Below are 22,472 nucleotides of genomic sequence, written 5' to 3' on the forward strand. Positions count from 1 at the left end.
GTCCATCTTCATCTCTACAAATGACCCAATTTCGTTCCTTTTTATGGCTGAGTAATATTCCATTGTATATATGTACCACATCTTCTTTATCCATTCCTCTGTTGTTGGACATATAGGTTGTTTCCATGTCCTGGCTATTGTAAATAGTGCTGCAATGAACATTAAGGGTACATGTGTCCTTTTGAATTATGTTTTTCTCAGGGTATATGTACATTAGTGGGATTGCTGGGTCATATGGTAGTTCTATTTTTAGTTTTTTAAGGAACCTCCGTACTGTTCTCCACAGTGGCAGTATCAATTTACATTGCCACCAACAGTGCAAGAGGGTTCCCTTTTTTCCCACACCCTATCTTTTGTCCATTCCTGTACCATTACAGACTTGCTCAATTATATTGCTAAATTATAGTTAAGTCTGAATTCCCAAGTTGAACTTGTTTGTAAAATATTAAGTGTTCTTTTTCAAGACTGCAGAATTTAATTTTATAATGTTATTTGGGAATGTTTCCCTATATTTTCATATTTAAAATTATACTATAATATTCTTTTCTACTGTTCTTTTCTGGTTTTGGGTTGGTAATTTTATATTTTTCTATGAAATTATTTTAAGTTTAAAATTCTATAGTCAGGGACTTCCCTGGCAGTCCAGTGGTTAAGACTTCACCTTCCAATGCAGTGAGGTATGGGTTCGATCCCTGGTCGGGAAGCTAAGATCCCACATGCCTCGTGGCCAAAAAAACCAAAACATAAAACACAAGCAATATTGTACCAAATTCAATAAAGACTTTAAAAATGGTCCACATCAAAAAAAAACTAAAAAAAAAAACAACTTAAAAAAATTTTATAGTCATTCATAATATTATTATTTGAGGGTAGGTGTTTAAGTGTTTAAATTATTTTCTTCTATTTAGTTCTCATTTGGACTAAGTAATATTTCCACATAATACCCGTTTGAAAAATTTTTTAAATGTATAGACCAAAACCCAAGTTTTCCCACTTTTATCCTTAGCAGCCACTCAAGTGTTTGGTCCCTAGGCAACTACTGACACTAGCTTCTTATTATAGTTCTCATTGCTATTCAGTGCATATTTTTTTGTACATAAGTGGTACAAAGAAATACACATCTTGCCTTTTTCATTTATCAGTAGATCTTCAATGTCATTACATGAGGGATATTTGTGATTAAAAAATGTACTATATCAGTATTTATCTCCTTTTTCTTTCCCGTTAATGTTTATTTCTGCTTTTCTCTTTTTTCTTGATTGGTCCTGCTAAATGATTATTTTTTAGTAGTGTCCTTTGTTTAAAATCAGGTTTACTGAGATATAATTGACATATAGTTCTACCCTTTTTAGTATACATTTCTGTGTTTGACAAACACTACAGTTACATAACTGTCAACACAATCAGAATATACAACAGTTCCATAACCGCCCCCCCTCCAAAAATTTTTTGAATTCCTCAAACCTTCCCCTGACTCTCACCTTTTGGCAACCACTGATCTGTTTTCTGTCCCTGTAGTTTTTTTTACTTTTCTGGAATGTCATATAAATGGAATCATATAATACATAGCCTTTTCTTCATCTGAAGTTTTTATTGAGATAGTTGTAGATTCACATGCAGTTGTAAGAAATAATACAGCCAGATCCCATGTACCATTTAACTAGTTTCCCCCAATAGTAAAATTTTGCAGAACTATAGTATAGTATCACAATCAGGATCTTAACATTGATAAGACTCCACTGATCTTATTCAGATTTCTCCAGTTTTACTTTTATACATTTGTTTGTGTGTGTGTTTGTTTAGCTCTGTACATCTCATTGTAAGTTTATTGTCAAGATACTGAACAGTTCCATTACCAGAAGAACCTCTCAGGTTGCCCTTTTAAAACCACACTCAACTCCCTGCTCACTCCTCAACTCCCATCCCTGTGCCCTAGCAACTACTAATCTTATCTTTTTTTCCAAAATTTTACCATCTCAAAAATTTTACATAAATGGAATCATATGGTATTTAATCTTTTGGGATTTTTTTTTCCACTTAGCATAATTCCCTGTAGATTCATCCAAATTGTTGCATATGTCAGTTTGTGCCTTTTATTGCTGAATAGTGATGAAACAATAAAGCAAATACTAAAAACTTCTGTGGTATGTATGTACCACAGTTTGTTTAAACATTCACCTGTTGAGGAACATCTGGATTGATTCCAGTTTGGGGTTATTCAAATAAGATAATCTATGAATATTTTTATACCAGTTTTCATTCCCCTGGGATAAATAAACTACACTTGCTGAGTACTATGGTAATTGCATGTTTAGTTTTATAAGAAACTACTATACTGTTTTTTAGAATGGCTGCACCGTTTTACATTCCCACCAGCAATCAATGGGTGATAAAATTTCTCTGCATTCTTGCCAGCACTTGGTGTTTTCACTGTTTTTACATGTTAGCCATTCTGATAGGTGTGTAATATCTCATGATTTTAATTTTCATTTCCCTGATGGCTAAAGTTGTTGAATATCTTTTCATGTGCTTACTGGACATCTGTAAAGCCTCCTCAGTAGGATATCTATTCATGGTTTTTGTCCATTTTTTGATTGGCTTGTTCCTTTACTGTTGAGTTTGAGAGCTCTTTATAAATTCTAGATACTAGTCCTTTGTTACATATGTGGTTTGTAAATATTTTCTGTTAGCATGTAGCTTGTCTTTTCATTGTTTTTACATGATCTTTTATAGCTCAAAAATTTTTAATTTTGATGAGGTCCAGTTGATCAATTTTTCCTTTTATGTACTGAGCTTTTAGTGTCAAGAACCCTTGGCCTAGCCATAGATATTGAAGATTTTCTTTTTTTTTTCCCCCATAGTTTTATAGTTTTACATTGGACATTTAAATCCATAATCCTTTTTGAGTTAATTTTTGTGCAAAGTGAGACGTTTAGGTTGAGGTTCATTTTTTTGGCCTATGGTTGTCCAATTGCTCCAGCACCATTTGTTGAAAAGACTGTTTTCCCTCATTTCATTGCTTTTGCAACTTTAAAAAAAATTGAAATAGTCTATTTGTGTGGGTATGTTTCTGGGTTTTCTATTCTGTTCCACTGATCTATGTCTGTTGTCCCACCAACACCAAGTACTGTAGCTGTAATAATAAGTTGTAATATCATGTGGAATGATTCTTCTCACTTTGTTCTTCAAGATTGTTTTAACTATTCTAGGGCCTTTGCCTATCTATATAAATTTTAGACTAAACTTGTCTTTGTTTACAAATAATCTTTCTGGGATTTTGAAAGGAATTTTATTAAACTTACAGATGAGTTTGAGGAATATTAATGTATTTACTATATTAGATCTTCCAGTGCATGCACACAGTATGTCTATACATTTATTTAGGCATTCTTTGATTTCTTCCATAAGCATTTTATAATTTTTGACATACAAGTCTTGTAAGTCTTTTGTTAGATTTACACCTAAGTATTTCAGGTCATTTGCAAATATAAAAAATTGTATTTCTTTCCAGTCTATATGACTGTTTCTTTTTCTTGCCTTATTACAATGGCTGTAACTTCCAGTACCTGTGTTGCATGTGAGTGTTTTGCTCCCAATCTTAGGGGAAAATATTCAGTGTTTTACCACTAAGTATAATGTTTCAGCACTAAGTATAATGTTAGCTATAGGTTTTTTGGAGATGTTCTGTATCAGGTAGTTCCCCTCTATTTCTAACATGCTGAGAGTTTTTATCAAAAATAGAATTTTTTCAAATGCTTTTTCTGTGTCAATAAATATTATATGATTTTTCTTCCTTAGCTGCTTGATATGGGAGTTATATTGATTGATTTTCAAGTGTTGAAGCAGCTTTGCATACCTATAATAAATTCTACTTCGTTATAGTGTGTATTTCTCTCTATACATTGTTGGATTTAGTTTGCAAATATTTTGTTGAGGATTTTTGTGTCTAACATCATGAGAGATATTAGTATGTCATATTCTTTTTTTGCAACTGTTTACGTGCTTTTGGTATCAGTAGCACTGGCTTCATAAAATGAGTTGGGAAGTTTTTTCTTCTCTTCTGTTTTCTGGACAAGATTGTGTAAAATTGGTGTTAATTACCCTTTTTTATCATTTAAAACAATTATTCCATCAAAAACAATCCAATCAAAAACAACAGAATACACATTTTTCGCAAGTGCTCATGGAACATTCTCCAGGATAGATCATATCTTGGGTCACAAATCAAGCCTTGGTAAATTTAAGAAAATTGAAATTGTATCAGGTATCTTTTCCGACCACAATGCTGTGAGACTAGATATCAATTACAGGAAAAGATCTGTAAAAAATACAAACACATGGAGGCTAAACAATACACTACTTAATAACAAAGTGATCACTGAAGAAATCAAAGAGGAAATCAAAAAATACCTAGAAACAAATGACAATGGAGACACGACGACCCAAAACCTATGGGATGCAGCAAAAGCCGTTCTAAGAGGGAAGTTTGTAGCAATACAATCCTACCTTAAGAAACAGAAAACATCTCGAATAAACAACCCAACCTTGCACCTAAAGCAATTAGAGAAAGAAGAACAAAAAAACCCCAAAGTTCACTGAAGGAAAGGAATCATAAAGATCAGATCAGAAATAAATGAAAAAGAAATGAAGGAAATGATAGCAAAGATCAATAAAACTAAAAGCTGGTTCCTTGAGAAGATAAACAAAATTCATAAACCATTAGCCAGACTCATCAAGTAAAAAAGGGAGAAGACTCAAATCCATAGAATTAGAAATGAAAAAGGAGAAGTAACAATTGACACTGCAGAAATACAAAAGATCATGAGAGATTACTACAAGTAAATCTATGCCAACAAAATGGACAACCTGGAAGAAATGGACAAATTCTTAGAAATGCACAACCTGCCAAGACTGAATCAGGAAGAAATAGAAAATATGAACAGACCAATCACAAGCACTGAAATTGAAACTGTGATTAAAAATCTTCCAACAAACAAAAGCCCAGGACCAGATGGCTTCACAGGCGAATTCTATCAAACATTTAAGAGCTAACACCTATCCTTCTCAAACTCTTCCAAAATATAGCAGAGGGAGGAACACTCCCAAACTCATTCTACAAGGCCACCATCACCCTGATACCAAAACCAGACAAGGATGTCACAAAGAAAGAAAACTACAGGCCAATATCACTGATGAACATAGATGCAAAAATCCTGAACAAAATACTAGCAAACAGAATCCAACAGCACATTAAAAGGATCATACACTATGATCAAGTGGGGTTTATTCCAGGAATGCAAGGATTCTTCAATATACGCAAATCAATCAATGTGATACACCATATTAACAAATTGAAGGAGAAAAACCATATGGTCATCTCAATAGATGCAGACAAAGCTTTCGACAAAATTCAACACCCATTTATGATAAAAACCCTGCAGAAAGTAGGCATAGAGGGAACTTTCCTCAACATAATAAAGGCCATATATGACAAACCCACAGTCAACATCGTCCTCAATGGTGAAAAACTGAAAGCATTTCCACTAAGATCAGGAACAAGACAAGGTTGCCCACTCTCAGCACTCTTATTCAACATAGTTTTGGAAGTTTTAGCCCCAGCAATCAGAGAAGAAAAGGAAATAAAAGGAATCCAAATCGGAAAAGAAGAAGTAAAGCTGTCACTGTTTGCAGATGACATGATACTATACGTAGAGAATCCTAAAGATGCTACCAGAAAACGACTAGAGCTAATCAATGCATTTGGTAAAGTAGCAGGATACAAAATTAATGCACAGAAATCTCTGGCATTCCTATACAATAATGATGAAAAATCTGAAAGTGAAATCAAGAAAACACTCCCATTTACCATTGCAACAAAAAGAATAAAATATCTAGGAATAAACCTACCTAAGGAGACAAAAGGCCTGTATGCAGAAAATTATAAGACACTGATGAAAGAAATTAAAGATGATACAGATAGATGGAGAGATATACCATGTTCTTGGATTGGAAGAATCAACATTGTGAAAATGACTCTACTACCCAAAGCAATCTACAGATTCAATGCAACCCCTATCAAACTACCACTGGCATTTTTCACAGAACTAGAACAAAAAAATTTCACAATTTGTATGGAAACACAAAAGACCCCGAATAGCCAAAGCAATCTTGAGAAAGAAAAATAGAGCTGGAGGAATCAGGCTCCCTGACTTCAGACAAAGCTACAGTAATCAAGACAGTATGGTACTGGCACAAAAACAGAAAGATAAACATCAATGGAACAGGATAGAAAGCCCAGAGATAAACCCACACACATATGGTCACCTTATCTTTGATAAAGGAGGCAGGAATGTACAGTGGAGAAAGGACAGCCTCTTCAATAAGTGGTGCTGGGAAAACTGGACAGGTACATGTAAAAGTATGAGATTAGATCACTCCCTAACACCATACACAAAAATAAGCTCAAAATGGATTAAAGACCTTAATGTAAGGCCAGAAACTATCAAACTCTTAGAGGAAAACATAGGCAGAACACTCTATGACATAAATCACAGCAAGATCCTTTTTGACCCACCTCCTAGAGAAATGGAAATAAAAACAAAAATAAACAAATGGGACCTAATGAAACTTCAAAGCTTTTGCACAGCAAAGGAAACCATAAATAAGACCAAAAGACAACTCTTAGAATGGGAGAAAATATTTGCAAATGAAACAACTGACGAAGGATTAATCTCCAAAATTTGCAAGCAGCTCATGCAGCTCATGCAGCTCAGTAACAAACAAACAAACAACCCAATCCAAAAATGGGCAGAAGACCTAAAGAGACATTTCTCCAAAGAAGATATACAGACTGCCAACAAACATCATTAATCATTAGAGAAATGCAAATCAAAACTACAATGAGATATCATCTCACACCAGTCAGAATGGCCATCATCAAAAAATCTAGAAACAATAAATGCTGGAGAAGGTGCGGAGAAAAGGGAACACTCTTGCACTGCTGGTGGGAATGTGAATTGGTACAGCCACTATGGAGAACAGTATGGAGGTTCCTTAAAAAACTACAAATAGAACTACCATATGACCCAGCAATCCTACTATGGGGCATATACCCTGAGAAAACCATAATTCAAAAAGAGTCATGTACCAAAATGTTCATTGCAGCTCTATTTACGATAGCCAGGACATGGAAGCACCCTAAGTGTCCATCATCGGATTAATGGATAAAGAAGATGTGGCACATATATACAATGGAATATTACTCAGCCATAAAAGGAAATGAAATTGAGTTATTTGTAGTGAGGTGGTTGGACCTAGCGTCTGTCATACAGAGTGAAGTAAGTCAGAAAGAGAAAGGCAAATACCGTATGCTAACACATATATATGGAATATAAGAAAAAAAAAATGTCATGAAGAACCTAGGGGTAAGATGGTAATAAAGACACAGACCTACTAGAGAATGGACTTGAGGATATGGGGAGGGGGAAGGGTAAGCTGTGACAAAGTGAGAGAGTGGCATGGACATATATACACTACCAAGTGTAAAATAGATAGCTATTGGGAAGCAGCCGCATAGCACAGGGAGATCAGCTTGGTGCTTTGTGACTACCTGGATGGATGGGATAGGGAGGGTGGGAGGGAGGGAGGGAGGGAGATGCAAGAGGGAAGAGATATGGGAACATATGTATATGTATAACTGATTGACTTTTTTATAAAGCAGAAACTAACACACCATTGTAAAGCAATTATACTTCAATAAAGATGTAAAAAAAAAAGACATATCAACAACAAAGAAATAAAACCTTTTTATTTCTACTAAAATACACATAACAAAATTTACCACCTTAATTATTTTTTAAAATTGTGGTAAAATATACATAAGATAAAATTTACCATCTTAGCCATTTTTAACTGTACATTTCAGTAGTGTTAAGTATATTTATACTGTTGTGCAATGAATCTCCAGAAAGGTTTTTCCTCTTGCAGAACTGAAACTCTATATTTATAAAATGTCAACTCTCCATCACCCTTTCCCTGCAGGTCCTTACAACCACCTGACAACCATCATTCTACTTTCTGTCTCTATGAATTTGACTACTCTAGATATCTTATATAAAAAGAATCATATAGTCTTTTTGTGACTGACTTATGTCACTTAGCATAACATCTTCAAAGTTCATCAATGTTGTAGCATGTGACAGGATTTCCTTCCTTTTTAAGGCTGAATAATATTCCATTGTATGTATATACCACATTTTGTTTATCCATTCATCCATCAGTAGACATTTGGTTCGCTTCCACTTCTTGGCTATTTTGAATAGTGCTGCTGTGAACATGGGTGTGCAGATATCTCTTCAAGACCCAGCTTTCAGTTCTTTTGAATCCCAGAGGTGGAATTGTTGAATCATATGGTAATCCTCTTTTTAAGTCTTGAAGAACCACCATACTGTTTTCCATGGTGGTTGTATGATTTTACAATTACAACTACAGTGCACAAGCGTTCCAGTTTCTCCACCAAACAACACTTGTTATTTTGTGTTTTTTAAATAGTATCCATCCTAATGGGTGTAAGGTGTTACCTCACCGTGGTTTTGATTTGTATTTGTTTGATGATTAGTGATGTTGAATGTCTTTTCATATGCTTTTTGGTCATTTGTGTGTCATCTTCGGAGAAATGTCTGTGTGAGTGCTTTGCCCATTTTTAAATCTGTTTTTTTTTTTAATTTTTCTTGATGTTGAGTTTTAGGTTTCTTTATGTATTGTGGATATTAACCCCTTATCAGATATATGATTTGCAAATATTTTCTCCCATTCTATAAGTTGCCTTTTAGCTCTGTTCATTGTATCCTTTGATGTACAGATGTTTTTTAGGTTTGATGTAGTCCCATATGTCTATTTTTGCTTTTGTTGTCTGTGTTTTTGGTGTAGTATCTAAGAAATCATTGCCAAATCCATTGTCATGAAGATTTTCCTCTATGTTTTCTTCTAGGAGTTTTATAGTTTTGGATCTTACATGTAGGTCTTTAATGCATTTTGAGTTAATTTTTGTATATGATATAAGAAAAGGGTCCACTTTCTTTTCTTTTTTGCATGTAGGTATCCAGTTTTCCCAGCACCATTTGTTGAGGAAACTGTCTTTCCACTATTGAGTGGTCTTGGCACCTTTATCAAAGGTCATTTGACCATGTATGAGAGGTTTTATTGCTGCTTTCTCTATTCAATTCCATTGGCTATATGTCTGTCTTTATGCCAGTACCACACTATTTTGATTACTGTGGCTTTGTAATATGTTTTGAAGTAAGGAAATGTGAGTCCTTCAATTTTATTCTTCCTTTTCAAAATTGTTTTGGCTAGTCAGGATCCTTTGAGATTCCATATGATTTTGAGGATGATTTTTCCTATTTCTGCAAAAAAAATGCTATTGGGATTTTGATAGGGATTTCATTGAATCTGTAGATTGCTTTGAGTAGTATAGACATTTTAATAATATGAAGTATTCCAATCCAGGAACATGGAATGTCTTTCCATTTATTTATGTCTTCATTAATTTCTTTCAACAATGTTTTGTAGTTTTCAGTGTTGTCTTCCTTTTTTTAAAAAAGCCATTGATTTCTGCTTATTTCCTTCCTTTTGCTTGATTTGCCCTTCTTTTTCTAGTTTTTGAGTTAGGAATGTAGATCCTTAATTTGAGGGCTTTCCTAATAAACACGTAAGTGCTATAAATTTCACTCTCAGGACTGCTGGCATCCCACATGTTTTGATGTGTTACATTTTAATTTCCATTCAGTTCTATGTTTTTTTTTAATTATTATTTTATTTGAGTCTTCCTGTTTGACCCATGGATTATTTAGAAGTTTAATTTCCAAGTGTTAGGAATTTTCTTCTTATCTTTCTGATGCTGGTTTCTACTTTGGTTCCATTATGGTCAGAAAAAAACTTTGCATAATACCAATTCTTCTAAATTTGTTAACGTGTATTTTATACCCACCTTGGTGATTGTTCCATGGGTGCTTAAAAATCATGTATTCTGCTGTTGTTGGATGGAGTGTTGTATATATTTCAGTTGGATGCTGTTGATTGATTGTTTTATTCAGATCTTATTCTTGCTGATTTTCTGTCTAGTAAGTCTATCCTTTTCTGAAAGGAGGTGTAGGTAGCCACTGGAGTCTGGTTTCTTTTACTTAGCAGAATGCATTTGAGATTTATCTATCTTGTGTGTATCACTAGTGATACCCTTCTTACTGCTCAGTAGTACACAGTTTATTTAGACATTTATCAGCTGAAGTACCTTCTGGTTGTTTACCCTTTTTTGGCAATTTATTAAGAAAGCTATTGTAAACACTCACCTGTGAGTTTGTGTGTGAACATAAGTTCTTATTTCTGTTGGGTAAATACCTAGAGGTGGAACTGCTGAGTCATTTGGGAAGTGTGTGTTTAACTTGTCAAGCTGTTTTCCAGAGTGACTGTACCATTTTGCTTTCCCATCAGCAACATATGAGACTTCCTTTGCTCCACATCCTCACCACCACTTGGTATTTTCAGTTTTCTTGTTCCTGTCTTTAATTTTAGCCATTCTAATAGATACATCATGGTATCTCACTGTGGTTTTAATTTGGATTTCCCTAGTGACTAATGGTGTAGAGAATCTTCTCATGAGCTTATTTGCTATCCAAATACCTTCTTTGATGAAGTATCTGTTAAAATCTTTTGCCCACTTTTGTACTGGGTTATTTTCTTATTATTGAATTTTGAGGGTTCTTTGTATATTCCAGATATATGTCCCTTACCAGACATGTGTTTTGTAAATATTTTCTCTCAGTCTGGCTTGTTATTTTATTTTTTATCAGTTTCTTTCAAATAGCAAATGTTTTGAATTTTGATGACATTCAACTTAACTGATTTTTTTCTTTTATGGATTGTGCTTTTGGTGTCATATCAAAGAAATCTTTGACCAACTTAAGATCACAGGGATTTCTTATGTTTTCTAGACATTTTACAGTTTAAGCACATTTATTCATTTGAGTTAATTTTTGTATATGGTTTAGGATATGGATTAACTTTTTGTTTTGTTTTAATTTGGGTATATGAGTGTCATTGTTATAGTGGCATTCATTGATAAGACTATCTTTTTTCTATTTAATTGAGTTTATACCTTTGTTGAAAATCAATTAACCATATAGGTAGACTCTCTATTTCTGGATTCTCTGTTCTTTTCCATGATCTATGTGTCTATCCTTTTGCCAGTGTTATGCTGTCTTGATTACTGTAGCTTTAGAATAAGTCTTGGGATCCAGGTAATGTGGGTCCTCCAACTTTGATTTTCTTTTCAAAGTTATTTTGGCTATTTTAGTTCCTTTGCCTTTACATATCAACATTAGGATAAGCTTGTTGAATTCTAGAAAAAAATTCTGCTGGCATTTTGATTGAGATTGTGTTGAATCTGTAGAACAATTTGGGTAGAATTGATATCTTAATAATATTGAGTCTTCCTGTCCATGAACCAGTATATCTCTCCATTTATTTGTCCATGAATCAGTGTATCTCTCCATTTATTTTAAGTTTTCTTTGATTTCTTTAAGTAATTGGTGTCTTGTATTTTTTCACAAAAATTCTGCACATATTTTATTACATTTTTACTTAAGGATTTCATGTATCTAAGTCCTATTATAAATAGTACTATTTTTTAATTTCACTTTTCAATTGTTCATTGCTAGGTATAGAAATACAATTGTTTTTTGTATACTGACCTTGTATCCTGCAACCTTGCTAGACTTATTAGCTCTAGTAGTTCTTTTGTCAATTCATTGTCGGCAATCATGTTGTGTATGATGAGGCACAGTGTATGTCTTCTTTTCCAATCTATATGACTTACACTTCTTTTTTTATTTTTTTTTCTTTCCTTTTCTTTTTCTGCATATCTTGAGAAATTCATGTAGTTTTTCTTATTTAGTGTCCCTTACAGTGAATTATGTTAACTGATTTCTTAGATGTTTAACCAGCCTTAAATTCCCAGGATAAATCTCATTTGCTCATTATGTATTACCTTCTTATATGTTGGTGGGTTAAACTTGCTAATATTTTGTTGAGGATTTTTGTGTCTGTTTTCATGAGGGATATTGATCTGTAATTTTCTTTTAATGTCTTTGCCTTGTTGGGTTTTTTTTCACATCTTTATTGGAGTATAATTGCTCTACAATGGTGTGTTAGTTTCCGCTCTATAACAAAGTGAATCAGTTATACATATACATATGTTCCCATATCTCCTCCCTCTTGTGTCTCCCTCCCTCCCACCCTCCCTATCCCACCCATCCAGGTAGTCACAAAGCACCGAGCTGATCTCCCTATGCTATGCGGCTGCTTCCCACTAGCTATCTATTTTACGTTTGGTAGTGTATATATGTCCATGCCACTCTCTCACTTTGTCACAGCTTACCCTTCCCCCTCCCCATATCCTCAAGTCCATTCTCTAGTAGGTCTGTGTCTTTATTCCCATCTTACCCCTAGGTTCTTCATGACATTTTTTTTTCTTATATTCCATATATATGTGTTAGCGTACTGTATTTGTCTTTCTCTTTCTGACTTACTTCACTCTGTATGACAGACTCTAGGTCCAACCACCTCACTACAAATAACTCAGTTTCGTTTCTTTTTATGGCTGAGTAATATTCCATTGTATATATGTGCCACATCTTCTTTATCCATTCATCCGATGATGGACACTTAGGTTGTTTCCATCTCCTGGCTATTGTAAATAGAGCTGCAATGAACATTTTGGTATATGACTCTTTTTGAATTATGGTTTTCTCAGGGTATATGCCCAGTAGTGGGATTGCTGGATCATATGGTAGTTGTATTTGTAGTTTCTTAAGGAACCTCCATACTGTTCTCCATAGTGGCTGTACCAATTCACATTCCCACCAGCAGTGCAAGAGTGTTCCTTTTTCTCCACACCCTCTCCAGCATTTATTGTTTCTAGATTTTTTGATGATGGCCATTCTGACCGGTGTGAGATGATATCTCATTGTAGTTTTGATTTGCATTTCTCTAATGATTAATGATGTTGAACATTCTTTTATGTGTTTGTTGGCAGTCTGTATATCTTCTTTGGAGACATGTCTCTTTAGGTCTTCTGCCCATTTTTGGATTGGGTTGTTTGCTTTTTTGTTATTGAGCTGCATGAGCTGCATATAAATTTTGGAGATTAATCGTTTGTCGGTTGCTTCATTTGCAAATATTTTCTCCCATTCTTAGGGTTGTCTTTTGGTCTTTTTTATGGTTTCCTTTGCTGTGCAAAAGCTTTCAAGTTTCATTAGGTCCCATTTGTTTATTTTTGTTTTTATTTCCATTTCTCTAGGAGGTGGGTCAAAAAGGATCTTGCTGTGATTTATGTCATAGAGTGTTCTGCCTGTGTTTTCCTCTAAGAGTTTGATAGTTTCTGGCTGCCTTGTTTTGGTGCTAGGATAGTGCTGGCCTCATAAAATGAGTTTTTGAGTGTTCTTTCCTCTTTTTTTTCTAAAAGATTTTGTGTAGAATTAATATTATCTTTTTCTTAAGTATTTTGTAGAATTTATCAATGAGGCCGTCTCTGTCTGGTGTTTTCTTTACTGGTGGTTTTAACTATGATTAAATTTATTTAATAGATATAGCCTGATTCAAGTTATTTGTTCCTTCTTGAATGAGCTTTGGTGATTTGTGTCTTTGAAGGAATTCATCCACTTCATCTTAGTTATTGAATTTATGGGCATAAGGTTGTTCATAATATTCATTTATTACAAACCTTTAGTGTCTGTAGAGTCTGTAGTGATGTCTCCTCTTTTAGTCCTGATATTGGTGTCTTCTTTTCTTGATCAGTCTGGCTAGAGGTTTACCAAATTCACTAACCTTATGGACCAGCTTTGGGTTTCATGGTTTGTCTGTTGTTTATATGCATTCTATTTCACTGATTTCTGCTCATATCTTTATTAGTTCCTTCCTTCTTCTTGCTTTGAGTTTAGTTTGCTCATCTTTTTCTAGTTTCTTAAGATGGAAGTTTAGATCATTGATTTGAGACCTTTCTTCTTTTCTTTTACAGGCATTTAATTCTATACATTTTCCTTTAAACACTGCTTTAGCTACATTCTATAATTTTTGATATATTATATTTTTATTTTCATTGAATTTAGAATATTTCCTAATTTTTCTTGTGACTTCCTCTTTGACCCTTGGGTTATTTATAGGTGTGTTGTGTATTTTCCAAATTCTTGGGGATTGTTGTTGTTCTGTTAATGATTTCCAGTTTAATATCATTATAATCAGATAACATACTTTGTATTATTTCAATTATTTTAAACCTATTAAGTATGTTTTGGGCCTAGAACATGGTCTGTCTTGGTTAGACTTCCATATGCACTAGAAAAAAATGTGTGTTCTGATGTTGCTTGGAAATGTGTATTAAAAATGTCAGTTAGGTCAAGTTTTTAGTGTTGGTCAAGTCTTTACATTGTTAACAATTTTCTGTCTACTTGTTCTATCAATTACTGAGAAAGGGGTACTGAAGTCTCCAACTGTAATTGTGGATTTGTCTATTTCTACTTCCAGTTCTGTCAGTTTTTGCTTCTTTATCTTGAAGCTCTGTTGTTAGATACATACACATTGAGGATTGTTATGTCTTCCTGTTTGAGCTTACCTCTCCCTGTCTAATGGTTTTTGCAGTTATCTCTAACCAGCTCCCCAGACCCCTGGTCTAGAACCAGCTCTTGTAATGGATTTTGGAGACCCTATCCCACTGATTGTAGAGTTAGGGTAAATCTAGTCACCTAAGCAGCAGGTGATTTGATTCAATTCCTGTTGGTAGAGCTACCTTATTACTTCTTTTACCTAGACCCATTGCCCAAAAGAGGTAGCCCGAGGCAGTGGATCTGCAGCAGTTTTTGCCTCCTTATTTCATGCCCAGCCTCACATCACCCTAACCCTACCCCTCCTTCAGGCAGTGAACCTGTCTTGAGTTCCTCTCTCTCCCATGGAGTACTTTTAATTTCCTTTGCCTAACACGAACTTAACTCCTGACTGCTACTGCCTGATTTGGACCTGGGGTCCAGTGGTCCTGTGGTTTCAGTTGTATGCTTTGTATTTCTGTTCAGTTTCTGGTCCATGGAGATGTCTGTTATTTTTGAGCCTGGGTATGTCTTCTTGCAATTCAGCCCTTTCATATTTTATCCATTTTACTCTGTATTTGGAGCAGAAGTGCATTAAGATGTGAATTTATGGAGCCATTTTGATCAAGGTTTTAACCATATTGATAAATGTAGATTAAAATAATTACTTTAACTGCTGTGTGGTATTCCATTATATGACTAGGTATCTTCATCCATTTACTAGGCAATTTTGACAGCACTTGAATTTAAGAAATAGTGAATTGAAACAAAATTCTATGACTCAAGCCTTGACGAAAAACTATATGGAAAATACTAAGTTCAGTTTCAGATTCTTTGCTATGCATGAAAGATGAGAATAACTCATTCTGGAGGTAGGTGAAATACAGAAGCTTGAGGAAGACAAGTGGGAAACATCTATGGCTTAAGCTAAATAAGAGAATGAGCGCTGTGATGGAAGATCACAAAGAGAAAAGGGAAGAGAATCTGGCAGTGAGTTTTGAGTGCTACCCAAGTGTAGATGGTAGGAAGAGAACCTGTAAAGAGAGATTGAAAGGGGACATTTGAAATGTAGAAAGGAGAAGAGAATTTCTAGAACGGTATTCATTATTGCAGCAAACCATTAAGATGATGAGACCTGAGAAAGAATGATGATCTGAGAGCAAGACCTCAGTTCTAATTTCCACCCTTGCATTCACTAGCTAATAGACTTTGGGCTAGCATACTGGCCCTCTATTACTATATGTGCAAAATATGTAGTAGATGATCTCTACGATCCTTTCTGCCTCTGAAATGTGATGTTTATGTGTTTTAATAAGATATCGGTGACCTTGAGGAAACTGTTTCAGTAAGAGTGTAAAATCCCAGCTGTAGAATGCTAGGGAGATTTCTTTGATATGCCATGATATGATACCATACCAAAGAGAGAAAGCATACCATACAGGAGGGATTAAATAACAGCAATCAGATATTTGAAATGTATTTTGAATCCTTCATAATGCCTTGGGAAACAAAGTAAATTTCGTGAATGTTTTTCGTCTAGTTATACTTAATGATTTGTTTCAACCAAGGGAACCATAAGAGATTTTTCATGTTTTATTTGTTGCCTTCCTTAAAGAGAGAGATGTATGTATTAGAGATTTATTTTGGAGTAAAATAGCTTTATTTAGAACAAAGACTCCAGTTGATTCCATATGGGTCTGCATTGGAGAATCAATAGAGTAATAGAATTGTTAGCATGAGACTACTATAGGCCACCTGTGAGCACACTACTGGGATACCCTAATCCCATTGTGGCGTATGTACCTGCATAAAACGTAAATCCCATCATTTTTCTCTAGGATGCTCCTTGAGATTGTGAGCTGCTTCTTTTATGGATTTGGAGCCATGAGGTCCAAATGTGCGAGCTTTCTGCCAGCTCAAAGCCTTTGGTTCTAGGCCTCCTTTAGTCTTCCAGGTTCCTAAAAATTATGTAAAATATTTAATGTTCCTATTATTTAGTTAGAATAGTTTTTAAACTAGTTAGAGCTGAAAATGAGTTAACCTTTAGCCTCTGTCCATCTTCGGGTTTTAGGTTTTGTCATAAGTTCACCCTCAGACTAAGATTTACAGTGGGAACATTCAGTCTTTTTCAGGCGGTGTGCCAAGTCTTTATTCTAGCTTCATAGACCTGTGATTGACTGTGATTGATGAAATGCTCCGAGCTATCTTAGGAATCAAGAGTGAAAGTGGGCAATAAGAGAAAGGCGCATACCTCTCCCAACCTGACCATCACGCTACTAAAATCTGCTTGTGTGTCTGTCACGTCAGGCAGGTGTGCCATGGACAAGGAACGGCTAGTGTGTGAAGGCTTACTTATGTGCACTGGGAGTAGAGCTGCCCTACCCTAGCTCCACTAAGCATGGGTTCATTCCCCGGTCCCCCCTTTGTTAGTGCCATCTTCAGCCCCACCCTACCAGTAGCCTGATTTTTAACTGCTCACGATTAAAAAACCCTTAAAGTTGAAAGAAGCTTTTCTCCTCGTGGGTGTTTTTATTTAATAGGAAGAAAAAAAAAAGCACAATGCCAGTTTGCCTGTGGGTAGTGTTCTTCACAAGGTTTCAGCTAGCATTTGGTTCCCATTTATCATTCTCAGTTGCCCATGTGGTCATGCTGGCCTTTATGCTGTGTGTAGTAAATTTTGTTCTTGTTATGATTGATCATTTTCTGTTAGGAGATCGTGGGGGAATGCTATTCAGAAGCTCTGAACACAAACACAGACAAATATGTATTACAATTTAACATTTGCTTATTGCAGTACATCCTTGTCAATAATATCATCCAAGGTAGACTTATAGCATTTTGCCCACTTCAGAAGTGAGACTTATAAATATTAAATATTTTTTAATAATCAGAAGTACTGACTGGTAGAATATAAACTGAGATCATTAATTTTGAAGACTACTTAGTCATCAGAAATCATTTACCACTTAAGACTATAGCTTTGGGAAGAAAAAAGCCCTTTACCTCTTAAGACTATAGCTTTGGGGCTGATGCTAAGAAAAGCTCAGCTAATACAGAATATACAGATATAGTTCAGACATAGTTTAGATGAACTTTTGAATAATGAATAAAATATCTAAGGTGGCAGTTGGTTTCTAAAATTTACTGGGCATTTTGTAAAATCATGATTTCTTTTATCTACTGATTTGCCCTGCTTAAAGATAATCCAAAGTAAGATACTTAGGAGTAAGCATATTATCTTAAAATCATGATCTTTACTCATGTAACTTTTAGGGGGACATATTCAGTGTATATAGTGAGTTATAGTGAGTCACAACTCTAATGCTTTTTCTTCATTTTTACAGCATAAAGAGTGAATATTTGTTATCCTAGTCCGTATCCAAACTTTTATCCATATATAAAACCCTGCTGGATTTACCTGAAAATTAATAAGTAAACATTGCTTTTAAGATTAAATAAGTGGAAAGCAGGTACAGGGAGTGGTAATGTCAATGGCCCAAAATAAATTTGGAAAATTACGTAGGAACGAAATCATGAAGGGCCTTTTATAATCAATTGTATTAGTTTTCTATTGCTGCTGTAACTAATTGCCATAAACTTAGTGGCTTAAAACAATATGTACTTATCATGTTATAGTTTGTATGTGTCAAAAGTGTGGGCACAGGATGGCTTAACTGGGTTCTCTGTTGAGGGGAGCCAAAATTTTGCCTACCACAATTATGTTAAAGAGTTAGGGCTTTATTCTGATGGGTCTTGTGTGATTTTAAGTAGAGGAGTGTTGTAGTCAAATTTGTGTTTTATGACGATGTCTTTGGCTGTGATATAGACAAGGGTCAATTGGGGACCACCCTGAAGTCTTGGGAAACCATTTGAAAGAGTATCATTTGAAATTCAGTTATAGATAACAGAAGCCACAAACTAGCTATTTTAAGAAGAAAGGGATTTCATACAGGGAATAAGGTGCTTACAAAATCTTTGGAAGGGCTGCCTCCCTAGGATTATCCCTAGAGCTGTACCGCAGAACTAGCCCACCAAGGGCACTGCTACCTCTGCTAGCATCAGATAAGGGGAGACTCAGGAAGCTGCTGTCCCTGGTGCTGGATCACACCACCTTAGCTGTGATCTGGAGATCAGCAAGCTGCTGCCAAGGGTGTTGACTCCAGGAACACACTACTTGAACCACAATCTGGTAATTAGGAAGCCTCTACCCAAGCTGTTGCCACTCCATGTCTGCTAAATCCACTATGTCTCTCCCCAGGGCTGTTGAATGAGATTGATGGAAGTTAAATCTTACCTGCAAAGGAGTGTGGTAAATGTAGTTTTCAGCTTTGTAGCACAGAAAGGCATTCTAGGAGGAGGCTGAAACAAATATTGAGGAAAATTACCCAGCTTATGCATCCAAAGAAAGCTGTAGCAATCCAGGTTATTAATGATAGTGGCTTGAATTTACAAGACAGGTGGGCAAGAGAGATGAAGGTAGATTCATGAAATATTTAGGAATAGAATTAGTATGACATGGCAAGTGATTGAGTGGGAGAAGTGGAGAGGAGAGGTAGGAAGGAATCAGGATGACTATTCAGTTCCTGGTGCCACTTACTGAGATAAGGAAGACTAGAAGAGAAGATGGTTGGGGAGTAGCAATGAATTATTTCTGGACATGTTGATTTTGAGAAAACTATAAGACCTTTTAGAGTGTCCTAATTTATAGGTCCTTTAATTTGTAGATAGACTTGACCAATTGCAGACTAGTTTCTGCACAGGGACCATAATTTTGTGTAAAAATATGTTTGTGCTTGAGATAAATTCAGTTGACTATAGTGTCAAGTATAAATAAGTCTAGGATCATACAGTTATTATTTTTTTTTTTTTTTTTTTTTTTTTTTTACCGGTATGCGGGCCTCTCACTGCTGTGGCCTCTCCCGTTGCAGAGCACAGGCTCCGGACGCGCAGGCTCAGCGGCCATGGCTCACGGGCCCAGCCGCTCCACAGCATGTGGGATCTTCCCCGACCGGGGCACGAACCCATGTCCCCTGCATCGGCAGGCGGACTCTCAACCACTGCGCCACCAGGGAAGCCCCATACAGTTATTATTTTAAGTTTTAGTTTTATATTTAACTAGATTCAGGGCTTAACACTAGTTCTTTAATCTCATTGTTGAGTAGTGTTTTTCTTTTTCAGAAGGACTCATGGGTGCCCTGTTCCCTAAGTTCTTGTTTCAGAATATTTGCTTGTTAAATTTATTTCTGAAAAAAACTTGGTGAGGTATAATATTCCTGGGTCATACTTCCTAATTTACTTATTTGGTAGGTAATGTGTTATTTTGCTCCTGTTTCTTTCACCGGTGCTGAAATCTCCCTTTTCATCTCATTCTGCTGTTTATCATTTATCTTTGAGCTCCTGTTTTATTATATTTATGCACTTATTAATTTCTAGACCTTAGAGTATTTGTGGGGCATTTTCTTTTCATTCAAGTATGTTTTCTTTCAGATTGAGTTCTGCCTCTGCCTTTTACTTAATGTGTTTCTCTCTTTTATTCCTTTTGCAGTGGTATGTGCTTAGTTGCCATTTTGTGTCTTATATTCTTGCTTACGTATAAAAATGGATACCTCTATCTACACCATCTCTTTACTGAAACATAGTATAAGTAAACTCCTCGACCCCTTTGCCATTGTTCCTTTTGTCCCTCCTGGGCAGCTTGAGAGCCTGGGGTATTACAATTCTGTCTACTTTTCTGTAGTCTGAAGGGAAAATATCCGTAGAATTGGGTTCAGCTTATTTGACCCCTAGGTTCTGCTGTCTTTTCCAAGATTTTATTAAATTATCATAACCTACTTTCACTGACTTAAAGGCATATGCTAGGAGATTGGGTGAAGGAAAGATACCTTTGGACTTTGAATCATTTCACTTTTTCAGTTTGGAGCCTTGGAAAATCTCAAGGCCTGGTAGTTTGGTTTTTTGTTTGTGTGGACTGTTTTGTTTCGTTTGCCATTGCTAAGATCCTGACATCCTGGCGGTGGGATGTAGAGACTTCTGATCCCTAAGGTGTTTCCTCAGTCTTCCTCCCAGCTGACTCCTTACCCCCCAGCCCAGTTTGCTCTAAATTAGGAAGTATTGGTCAGTACGCTCAGGATTTTGTTTCCTTACCTTCTTTCTCCATAATGGCTTCTGGGGGTTGAGTTAGGACCCTTGCTTAACAGAACCACATGGTACAGAGCTTTTGGTTCCTTTTAAAAGGTTATGGCAATAAGGCAGTTGCCTCTTTTCCTGTATTACTTGCTTCCGGTAATATTTTACCCTTTGAAAAGAATACCATTTGGGGCTCAAGTCCTGGGAGAAGACGATTCTACAATCTGTTTCGTCGTACCATCACCTTTTCCAAGAAGTCCTACCTAAGAAGATTTCAATCATATATTTTCTTAGTGGTGTGTGCGTTTTAATAATGTAAGTCCCAGACAGCAGGGATGTAATGTTAATCCTTTTTATTTGCATATGAACTTAGAACTTACAAAGTGCTTACTCATCTGTTATTTTATATGATTCTTATGACTGTCTTACATGGTAGGAAGCGCAGACTTATTATCCCAGTTTTACTAGTGAGAAATCTGAGATCCAAAAGGATTGAGTGAGTTGGTAAGTCACACAGCTAATTATAAGATGGAGTCAAGACTCTGAAGTCAGGTCTTCTGACTCCAAGGCCAGTGCTACTTTACCATACCTGCTACTCCCTTTCATGGACATGATTACTTCCACCCCTGACCACAGATGTCTTACTACAGCTTCCGTGCTCCTACCAACCTTATTATAACACTGATTTAACTGAATCAAAGCCAGTAGGGTGGGGAACGTGGCGGGGGTAATCTTATGGCCATTGTATTCTGATCCCGAATTAACCTCAGTATATCTTGGTTATAATAAAGCTAATATTAGATCTTTTCAGCATTTTCCCCCTCTCTGGATTGTAGGAAACTGCTTAGCTTTCTCAGTGAAATCAAACCTAGATCCTCCAAGGCTGCCAGCGGAGACAAGATTTTGCACATGGGAAACTTGTCCTCCTGGGCCCTAGTCTCATCTCTATAATTCACTTCCCTCTTGGTGTCTTTGGCTGTTTATTCCTGCCTTGATCAAGGAACTTGTGTCCCTCATTTACCACTTCTTCACAAGAGCGTATTCTTGACTCTTCCACAAACTCCTTATGTTACAGTCAACTAGGCTAGGCTGGAACATTCAACAAAGCATCACTGAAAAAGCTGAGTTAACAGCTAACATACAACTAGATGTTTTTGTTTGTAACTTATGCCTTCCCCAGGGGTCGGAAACTGCTGGTCTACATCCATCTTCCCATCTGTTACCAAGGAACACGTGCTTAGATATCTGCCTGCCTTGATGATGGTGCCCAAGCAAGCAGGCTCTACAGAGTGATTAGACTTCTCTCTATAATCTTTGTAGTGTCTACTTTTTTTTCTAGGTTCTCCTCTCCTTTCTAAGCTGATTCTTATATAAAGATTAGCAGCAGGCATGTTGGCCATCTTTAGGAGAGACTCTTCCCAGATACACAAGAATGGGGTTTTACTGTGGCCTCAAAAGGGCAACGATTTCAGGGCTTCCCTGGTGGTGCAATGGTTGAGAATCCGCCTGCCAATGCAGGGGACACGGGTTCGAGCCTTGGTCTGGGAGGATCCCACATGCCGTGGAGCAACTGGGCCTGTGAGCCACAACTACTGAGCCTGCGCATCTGGAGCCTGTGCTCCACAACAAGAGAGGCCGCGACAGTGAGAGGCCTGTGCACCGCGATGAAGAGTGGCCCCCGCACGCCACAACTAGAGAAAGCCCTAAACAAAG

General features: G+C 36.1%; 1 protein-coding gene across 6 annotated transcripts in view; it reads left to right on the forward strand.

Moving 5' to 3' along the window:
* TBCEL (tubulin folding cofactor E like) overlaps positions 1–22,472 on the forward strand; it is a 79,181-nt gene that overhangs the window by 52,488 nt on the left and 4,221 nt on the right. The window lies entirely within an intron of this gene.

Source organism: Delphinapterus leucas, chromosome 7, assembly GCF_059928025.1.
Source record: "Delphinapterus leucas isolate spDelLeu-1000000601 "Yukka" chromosome 7, BTC_Dleu_Yukka2, whole genome shotgun sequence".
Taxonomy (NCBI): domain Eukaryota; kingdom Metazoa; phylum Chordata; class Mammalia; order Artiodactyla; family Monodontidae; genus Delphinapterus; species Delphinapterus leucas.